Raw genomic sequence first — 10,976 nt, 5'->3', positions numbered from 1 at the left:
CCATTCCCAACTCTTGCCTGGGGCTCCAGGTGTTTTCTCCCATCCAAGGCACAACCTGCAGCTTGCACTGGTATCTTGCACACCCAGCTACCTGAGCTGGGGGTATTTCTCAACATGGGCACAGGGAAAGGCTCTCCTTACATACACACACAATCCTAACAAAAAGGGGGGGTTATTAAGCATCCCAAACAAAGGTAACCTGCTAGGAATGCTAGGAACCAAACCACAGCCTATTTTAATGCAATTCCTGTCTGTGCTGGCAGGCAAACATTTGTAAAGCAAATGCTGTAACAGACAATTTTTAAATAGCAATTCTTTGAAAGGTAAGGTTGTCATTCCTGCTTCTTCCACAGGCACGAACCTGTAGTTGTTCGTGGCAGTGCGTGGTCATTCCCTGATGTTCTAGGGTTAGTTCCTGAAGGGAGCCTACAAGAGAGATGAGGAGAGACTATTTACAAGAGCATAAAGCGACAGGACAAGGGGGGATTGTTTTAAACTGAAAGAGAATAGGTTTAGATTATATATTAGGAAGAAAATGTTTACTGTGAGGGTAGTGAGGCACTGGCACAGGTTGTCCAGAGAAGCTGTGGCTGCTCCATTCCTGGAAGTGTCCAAGGCCAGGTTGGACAGGGCTTGGAGCAACCTGGGATAGTGGAAGGTGTCTCTGCCCGTGGCAAGGGGGTGGATCAAGAAGAGCTTTAATGTTAAAGCCAGGCTAAAAATTTCTGCAAGTGCTATAAACCTGTTCAAGTCAGGCAGAATCAGCAGTGCTATCAGTCACACACTGCTGGGAACTGCTCCAAAGCAGAGTTCTTAGTTTGTCAGCCAGCACTTCTTGATGAAAGTTTAGAAAATCTGTCACCCTAAAGAAACATAAAGGAAGCAAAAAAAAACCAAAAAAAAACCCACAAAAAACCAAAAACAATGTTCTGCAGAAAAACATGGAAAAAATAAAGTTAGTATATAAGCATATAGGCCAATCTAGTAGGCACAGGCAAGGTGAATGAGAATGTACAAGTCAGAAATACACCTCCCACTGGTCCCCCTTTTAGGGGAACAATAGGATGAGACTTGGACTTCTTGTGGGACAGAAAGAGAGACAGATAGTTTAAAGTAGCCTTTAGGGGTTGATTTTCCTGGAGGTTTGAATCCACATTTTGGACACACCTGTGCTTTGCCCGTTGTTTACTTAATGCAGGTGAGATGATCCACCTCCTGTAATATCAGTAGAGGAATCTCCACCTGTTAATATTAGTGCCTGCTGTGCCACCCGTGTGGTGGTACTCTGCTGTCTCCTCCTTTCCCTGGAACAGGGAACTCCAGGAGGCTCCAAGCAGACTGGATTGCAAGCAGGCTATCAGGGGTGAAAGACTGCTACGGTCCAGGCTGCTGCTAAACACTCAGAGGGGGCGAAGGTTTGATCCAACCTCAAAGCACTTCAATTCCAATGCTATTGGAACTTGCTTTCACTCACTTCTGCTTTGTAACAGTCATTCTCCCACAGTACCAATGAATGGGAAAATCCTTATTATAAAGATATTTCCTTGCCTCAGGAATTTTAAGGTAAAAGTTTTTACAACTGCATTTTGATTCAGTGAAAGCTGCAGCATATTCCTAGTTCCAGCTCCATTACAATCCTTTCCAGTAACTTTCATTGCAGTTTGCTGATACCAGCAAAGTTATCTTGCACTGCTGTGAAAACCTCAAATTCCCCTAAAGCTGCTTTACATTGGAGTTGAAGAAGCAACTTTTAATCCACACAGAGCTTTAATCTTTCTTCCATCTATCTGTCTTCCCATTTCCCCAGTCACGATTCCTGGGGTAGCACTAATTGAGCCTTACTGCAGTTGTTCTCTCAGCTTTATAATTTGGGCAGTTCTCCCACTTCCTCTTCCGTAGCCTCGGTCCCTTGACAACCAGCTACCAAGGATAATAACTTGGTGCCTTGTAGCTTTTAAAGGATAATGCCCCATCACACACAAATATGTGTTTATGCATCAGACTTTGTGTTACATACACAGACTTGGCAGTACACCTCAGCGAGATACTCTCCTAATCACCAGAAGAAACTTGGTTTCTCTTTGTTTGGAGATGGAAGCAGCTTCCTATTGGATCTATTTGATTTGATGACTTTAGTTTGATTATGTTTGTCTGGTGTCTTCAGCTCCAGCCACAACAATCTAAAAGCCAAGCAGGGTGTCTTTCTGTTTTAACAGGTTAAGATTACAAACAGAATCATCTGAAGGAAGGCCAAGCAAGATACAGGTAACAAGAGTGACACCTCATCTGTGTGTCCTTGTGTACTTTCAGAATGCAGGGATTTGTAATAGAAACATTAAGCATGACAGTAATGGATTACGTGTAGAAACATGTGTGAAAGCACCAGAGGAAATGACAAGAAAAGAAGGGAGAAAAGAACAGTGTGACTGGACAGCAACAGCAGGTCACTGAGATCATGGCCAGAGTCCTGAAACATAGACTGGGAAAACACAGGGCAACCTAAAATTAAAGACAGGAGACAAAGGGACAGGCTGTCAATCAACAACATTGCTTAATGACTCACAGACCTGGTCCCTGAAGGGTACAAAAGGCACTTCCAAAGTGAGCACATGGTCACCCAGCAAAAGGAACCCAGGAAACCCGATGACTCCAAAACTGGAATCCTTTGTCCTCTGTTGAACCACAAATAATCCTGTTGGACCAGCCAGACACACACCTTAGTCCTTGTTAAAACGTGGGTATGGAAAACAAGTACGAAAGACTGACTGAATAAAATCTGTAGGAGAATAAGTGTGAGTGACTGAAGTCAGTTTTGTTTAGAATAAAATCACCTTCCCCTTTTATACAGTCCCACATTCAGCTTTGCCACATTGGTTTTACATCAGTGGCTGCTCACAGCTGATTGTTTAAGAATTTCAATAAAACCTAATAGCATGTGCTTACAGAAGAATGCCAAAGGAGAGAGTTATTTAGGGAACTGAGAACACAGCAAGCTTGAAATGGCTCGTCTTTTTGAGGCAATACTTCTTCCCCCTTTTGCTCAAAGGAAGGGATGTGGCACACTTACAGTTTCTGCTGTTACACCAATAATTTATTTCACAGTTCACAAAGAAGAAATAACTGATAAAACAAGTTGATTTCTCAAAACCAGCCCCGAGTATGAAATTACAGGAAATGTCCTAAACGTTTTTGTGCAGTGACACACGCACAGCTGTGCTAACAGGAGCAACCCGAACAGAGGGAGAGCCAGGAAAAGGAGTATTTCTGTTTACCTGAATACACCAGGCTTAGAAACCCAATTTCAAATACAAAACACAAATTGCAGCACTTAAAGCCCTGCAGATTTCATGGCTTCTCAGAATGCCACTGAGTGTTTTACAATGAATGGAAAGCAAAAAGCCGGAATTATTTGCAATAGTCGATGTTGTTACTGTTATTACCAACAGCAGCAGTTTGAAGTTTGTGGGGATTTGGTACCAGTAACCTGTTCTTTCCCTGTGTAACCAATGGTTATACTGCCAAACACAAAGGATAAACTATTGCAGTATCATTTGTTAAGAAGTGATTTGCTAAAAATATTACAAAGAGAAACACTTTCTTTATAGGACAAAAGGTCTGACTGTGATGTAGCAGGATGAGACTTACAACAGCACATTACTTACAGTGTCAAGTCACAGCACCTACCTTACTGGTTTCCCCAGCTGTAAAATATGGATTCTACTCCCTACAGATACAAGCATTTAGGGGAAAGAAAGAAGAGTTCAAGATAAGCTGATAGAGATATGGATATTCTTGACATGAAATGTTTGACATGTTTTCAGGGACACAACATGGATGGTATCAAAGCCATAACGTGTCACCTACCCATGCCCTTTCCCCTCTTTCACAGTCAAAAGTGGCTTCAGACTTCCAAAAGTAAATCCTGCCCAAAATAGTAAGCTTTTGCTGTTGAATGTGTCTCATGGCTACAAATGACAGCTGCCACCATCCTCTTACAATAGGAAGCACTTGCCTTCTTGTTTGAGAAATGTCATTTGCCTCAAAGAAACAAACAGGGCAATGAGACTCACTTAACTCTCTAAAATGAAAATAAAGGCTGATTAATGCCTTGGAAACGATCCTCGGAAGGTCCCTTGGCTTGATTGTTGTGTTTCTTGCTCACCAATCTCTCCCCAAATCTTGTTTGCTCTCACTCCAGACTCACAGAATGAGTCTAGTTTGAGACCTAAGTGGATTGTACTTTATTTTAGCCATAGTCATGCATTCCACACCAACCAAATGCTTTAGTGCTGGAGGAACTCAAAACAAGCACAGCATGGCCTCAATGCTAAGTAAGATGTCACAGTGGTGGCCAGGAATGTCTTCAGCCTGATTTGCAATAAAGCAAAGTTGTGTGGCTGTGAGTAAAGATGAGCTACAGAGGCAGCACTGGGGTACAGTGCTGGGTTCTGCAGAACAGGTTTGGGTGCTTCAGGTTAATTCTATGCCAGTGACTGGGGAGAAAGCCTTCCCAAAACCATGACACAGTGTTTGCAGCCCAGTAGACCCGTTTCTTGGCACTCAGATATTCCAAAGAATTCTCTTTCAGAGTCAGCATCAAGCACAATTTTCCACTGTGGAATACACAATGAACTCTAACCTATCCAGTTACAGCCCTTCTAAACCTGTGAGTGCTTGTCTGGCAGTCTCTGCTGCAGGAGAACAGAATAAGGAAAGGGACAGAGGTGCAGGATAGAGCTGTGGGGAGTGCCCAGGAGGAAAGGGAACACTGGTGTAACAGAGGTGTGGATGGCAACCACTGCTTCAGAAAAAGGCATCCCCTTGGCAGCAGGAACAACTGTCGGGACTTTCCAGCGCTGTGACGCCAAAAAACAGGCGTCATTTTGCTGACTCTCCTTGGCAGCCTCCCCCCTCCTGCTTTGCAGAGTGCAGGCTCACCACTCCATTGCCAAAAGGTCTGGAGAATTGTGGAACATCACCTAAAACATCCTAGCTATGCACAGCCACAGCATGTGACAAGATTTTCTGCTAAAAGGAGAAAATGCCTACCTTTGAGTCAAAGGGCGTGTGGACAGAGATGGGAGCACTTGGTCCCAGGGGAAAAGTCCTGCTTTAAATTCTCAGCACAAATTCAGTGTTGTCAAAACACCAAAGCTGTTCTAGCAGTGCTGTTGCTGTAGCTGCAATGGTCCAAGGTCACACAACAAGCCAGGTTTGTAGGGATAAACAGCCACTTATTACACCAGCAGCTGCAACTGGAAAACAGGGAAGAGCTGTGGACATGTGTGATTTCTTCCACAAGCCCTTGATAGCTCTGTTTCAGAGAGCACCTTGGATTTCAGTACAGTCACTGAAATTCAGTATTTATATATATGCTGATTGTGTACTTTTTTACTATCTTCTCACTTTTCTTCCTTGATTTAGGCTTTGATTCTTTTAAAGCTTCTACTGCTTTGTCCCAGATCCTTTTTCTCTCTCTCTTACTCATATCCCTGCCAACTATCCCAGGTTAGGGATTCCCCCAGTACCTCCTCCTGATGACATTTCCTCAAACTTCATTCTTCTCTTCTTCAGTTTTACTCTTCTTCCAGTCTAATAAACACCAAACCACCATTCTGGTTCAGTTTTCTCCATCTTTGACTCACTCAATTTCCTTCAGTTCTGTGATAAGTTTCTCCTGCGTGGAGTATTTCTTCCATGAAAAAAATATCTGAATGTGTGGTTTTCTTCTGCCCCTTAACTGTACTCCTGCCTAACTTTCCATCTTTATTTTCTCTATTTTTCTTTTGTCTCAAATCCATCAATTTTTCATCTTCCTCTCCACTTCCTGCTGTGCCCTATCCCAATTCCTGATCTCCTTAATTCTGCTCCTTAGTCTTTCAAAATTGTTTGGCTTCTCTCTAATAACATTATTTTCTTCCCTCTCAAACAATTCATTCCCTTGCCTTTCCAGCTATTGCAGCATTTTCCTTGCTCCCTGAGCACACTATTTACAAATCCTGTGCCAGTTCATTTCATACACTCCAATCCTCTCCTTTTGCATTATGGATTTCACACATCAGCTTGTTGTGCAGCCTCTCTTCACACAATTTCCAGTACCCCTCTTTTTATCCATCCACACAATTAAACATCTTGTCCAGGGTCTTGTTGTTTTGAATCTTATTATGACACCATTACTTTGTATGGGATGAACAAATACAATATTTTGGGCTGAGCTTAGCAAATGCTGAACTTACAAATATAAACAAAAATGCCATTAATAAAAAAATAGATCGGGAAACACTAAAAATCATTGTCACCAATTGATTAATAGTGTCTTTTTCCTGCAGAATCATATTCAATTCTTTTTCCTTTATATCAAAAAGCATATAGAAGAAACTGAACAAGTTTCAGAAATTCATGACATATTCAAACTGTGGTATCAGCACGACAAGAGACTGAAAAATCTGATGTTAGGTCATTCGGAGGATTATAATATCATAAGACATGATATTAGAGAGAAATACAAAGCACTGAATAATAAATAAATAAAGTGAAGCAAAGCCTTGGGTACCTATTAACCCTGACAGTGTAAGAACAAGTGGATCTTAAAGGAAGAAAGGGAATGTTTAGAACATTATTTACACAACTCATAATTACCATGTGAAACACATTGCTCTAAGGTACAGAAAAACCAATGAACTTAAATGGATTCTGAAGCAGAGGCGGATTTTCTCTGCACACCAAAAAGATGGGGCTGTTTTCAGGTCACTTCTGTAAATTCCCTCTTTCAGGGGACAAGTGACTGAAGGTGGGACAAACTTTCCCTTCACAAGACAATCGAGAAAGGCTCTTATGGGGCTTCCAGGTGATGTTTGGAAGGGGCTTACACTGGCAGAAACAGGAATCTCAATGGATGCAACACTGGCCAGACACAGTGCTAACCTTCCCCTGTTTTTACACGGAACATTTGACTCCTTTGAAATGAGCAGCTCTTAACCTGGATGTGACACGCAAAAAGTCTGCAGGCTCTGGGTCACATCAGTGAGGAACTGGGTAACCCTTCACCACAGGACACAACGTGAAGTTGATTCACTGTGGGCAGGTCAGTCACAGCAGTAAAGCAAAAGCAAAGCAAATGAGGCTGAATCAAGAGTGGAGGCTGAAGCTCCATCTCCCCACTGAGGCGCTCCCGACACCATGTGGTTCAAGAATAAGCAACAGGGGGGAAAAGTGTCACTGTCACAGCTCTGACATCAAAATAAATGCCCCAAGGGCAGCTCTACTGCACACGTATATTATCCCTGACAAATGTGTGTTCAGTCTATTCTTAATCTCCATGGAAAAAAGTTAACGTTTTTACAACCTGCCCAGAGGGTCCAGCTAAACACTTTCCTTCCCTGGCAACATTTTTATTTTATGTTTCACTTCAGTGTCTTTTGTTAAAGAATAAAAGTTTTTAAGACCATGACTCCTCAACTGGCCTCCTCTTTTCTATAACCACTTTTCATCTTTTTAAAAAATCATCATCACATCTCTGCAGTTGCCTCTGTTTTAGACTGATCCAAACTTGATATCCTTCTAATTTTTTTTAGCTCTCCATTCTCTGTATTCTTGATATTATCCAGCTGAGGTTAGCCCTGGGCTAGCATAATGCTTCAGCTGAACAACACTAATAACAAAGAGCATAGTTAAAATGTCACAGCTCCAAGGCAGCTTTTAGTGGCACTTCAGCCACTATGCCCTTCCAGTCTGATGGTAAACCATTGAAACAGCAGCATTTGTTTTTTTAACAACAAGTTATGCAGTTAACTAAGAGAAATCTTGTGTAATCAGTGTTTCCAAAGTCTGCTTATGAAAATACCCTGTGGTATCTTGTTGCAAATCAAAGTCGGCATGTGGTGATAGATGACAATTCTTACTTCTCTGGTGTAGTGATGGGCTTGGTTGACTTCTTGGCAACTCTGTTCTAGCTGTTAATCATCTAGAGGCTAAGAAGTTTATTTATTTCAGTGTTTTCCAGGAATTTTCATCCAACTAGTTGATGTCAACTGTAATTTCTCAGCTCTTTCTCGTGCCTCTTGCCCCATTTCATGCACAGACTGTGCTTGCCCATTTCTGATCTTATGAAATTTCCGCCCTTCAAGTTCTTCCAGGTAAGCACTAACATTCCTGGGATTGCCTCAGTCTCTTCTCATCACTGCAGATAAGTGAGATGAAGTAATAATAGAGAGACAAAATACCTTATTCAAATCTGTGTAAGCGTAAGGAAATGGAAGTTCCTGTATGTGGAGGGAGGAAAAGAGAGAGAGAGAGAGATCCATGATCAATTTGCTACAGGACTTATATGAAAAATGAAAAATTAGCCTGAAAAAGAGAATTATTGTGAGGCCATAAATTCATTTTCTTTGTATCTGTAAAATGCCCCATATGTACCAGTGAAAATATTTTAACATTTATTGTTCTCTCTCTATAGTCAGAAACTAGATGAGTAACCACCATCGAAGCACAAATTACAGTCATAATTTGTACTTGCTACAAAATGAGTGTTTTATTTTATGAGGATGAAGTTTCTCTCTGTGCAGGGAGAGTTTCCACTTGAGATCCACTCATCAAGGTTATTCAGTGTTTAGTGGTTTGTCAGGTTACTGGTAGCTTACATTACATTAACAGCATTCATACCATTAGTATAATTCACAAAGGCTCTAAGGAGGGGCTGACACAAAGGCATTGCTGTGGTGATCCCAAAAAAAGGACTGACAAGGCAAATGAAAAGTTCAGGGGTTTTTTTCCAGACTTATAAGTATACACTCATAGGGAGGGAACCATATGAATTTTATTATGAATGTATACTTTTATTGCATGAATACTCAACTTTGGATCATACTGGGAAGAGATTTTAATTTATACTGACTCAAAAAACATCCCTTCCTGAGTGATGCATCGTTGCATGCGAAATCCTGGATTCCAGGTATGCAATTAAATGCTCTGCTTTTCTAAGCATCTCCTCAACCTTCTGGATAAATGGCCTGAATTGCATAAGTGCAATGTCTTAAAACCTGTGAGCTAATATATGGTTACTAGGAAGTTTACATGACCACTGGTATGACTTACCTGCCTCACTCACCTAATGTGAATTCTAATTGGTTTGAACATAAGGAGAGGCCTAAAGTTTTCCCTATAAATGCTGCCACGCAGCCAGAGCTTGAAGTCTTATCATATAGGTCTACAGTTGCTCACAGAAATACAAAGTCCAAGGCACAGAGGAGCAAAGAAGCATGGCTGGTAAGTTAAGAAAAAAAAAAAGTCTCTTTGTTCGTATGGAATGGGAAAGTGAATAATGTACCATGTGTTAGCTTTCTCTGTGGGGATCTGTTTTGTAAAGGGCTCTGAATTGTTGGAGTACACTACATTTTGAGATTATGCATAGGTTGTTTCAGCATTTTTCTTTCCTGGATTTTCCATAATACACAAACAAGCAAAAGAAGATGATACATCAATTACCATACTGGAGTTAAATATTATAAATACTATAAAACTGCAAACAGAACAGAAGAGGTTATGACAACTGCAAACTCTCTTCTAGCATGGAATTTCATGAATTGGAGTATAGGTCAGGTAGGAATGAATTTTGTACTAGTAGGAATACTTATGCAAAGAACAGACTATGGGCTAGATTTCTTCCTGTAGATCCAGAGTCAGCAATGCCCTTTTAACTATTTGTTATAATTACTGTGAAAGGCAAAGGCACTTTAAAATACAAACAAAGCAAGCAGAAGTCCAACAGTGAAGTCTTAAGAGACAAGGTCTTACATCAATATCCTTTAGTAGGGTTGGACATGTGCTCACTTAGGCCTGACTTATTGTAAAAATGGATGGAATCATAGAATAGTTTGAGTTGGAAGGGACCTTTTAAAGGCCATTTATTCCACCCCTCCTGCAATGAGCAGGGACATCTGCAACTAGACCAGGTTGCTGTGCTGGCTTTATGTGACACAGGTTTGTAAAGCTCAGGAAATTAATGGAAAGCAACCATGGCCAGAGCAGATTCTGAGTGCAGAATTGGCACACTTTGCTTTCCCTCCTGCAGCTTAAGAAAGGCACAGTTACCTCGTTCTCACAGTTTTGGGACAACTGATTCCACAAACTCTTAGGACACGAGTGTTTGTCCATATATTAGTATTTTAAATAATTCATGTTATTGTCCTGACCTTGTGCCAGCATCCCTTCACAGCATGATGGTGCTCAGTTAATGACTATCTCAATGCAGCTGCTGGGTGTGATACCATCTACATGTGTACCTGTTTTAAGAGCAGAACTTAGGCTGGGAGGGAACTGGGTCCATACAATGGGCATAAGGCTATTAATGCCCTCATAAATCTCCTCCATTGAGCAGAGCTTAAATAAATAGTGAAACAAAATTTGATAGGTGAAGCTGAAATATTTGAGGAGAAAAATTCTTTTTTAACCAAAGAACTATGCAGTAAAGTGGACAGTTAAAATCTTTGCCTACAGCAATGGGGAAAAAAACCCAACAAACATTTGTTTCTGCATTGTAACACTTCCTTTTAAGCAATGATTTGCCAATAGCTTAGCCAGAACATTTTAGCAAGGTGATCTCTAAAAGCTTCCTCTTTGAATTTCAGACAGCAGCCTATCCTTCTTAACAACAATTTTCCTGTCACACAAAATGCAAGAAGCAACAGCAGCATTTAACTGGTATTTGCTGATCATGATCAGCACTTGCTTGTGCAATGCCCAGGGTCCAAGAAACACCCAAGTTCAGCTGGAGATACCAAAATTTCACGGGGATGCTCCTCATATTGCCAGGCACAATTTTGATATAAAAAGCCGTGAGGTTTTTTGTGCAGGTGTGTGTGCACAGAGCTGTTTTCACTCCTTCTCTCTTTCTCCCTACTCCTCCCACTCCCTGACACACATCCTGCAGACAGACACACTTTTTTTTCCCAAAAAAATTTTTATGCTTCTCTGGGCCA

The sequence above is a fragment of the Corapipo altera genome, unplaced genomic scaffold (assembly GCF_003945725.1).
Source record: "Corapipo altera isolate COAL_440 unplaced genomic scaffold, ASM394572v1 64, whole genome shotgun sequence".
Classification (NCBI taxonomy): Eukaryota; Metazoa; Chordata; class Aves; order Passeriformes; family Pipridae; genus Corapipo; species Corapipo altera.
Note: the sequence above shows the minus strand (reverse complement) of the source record.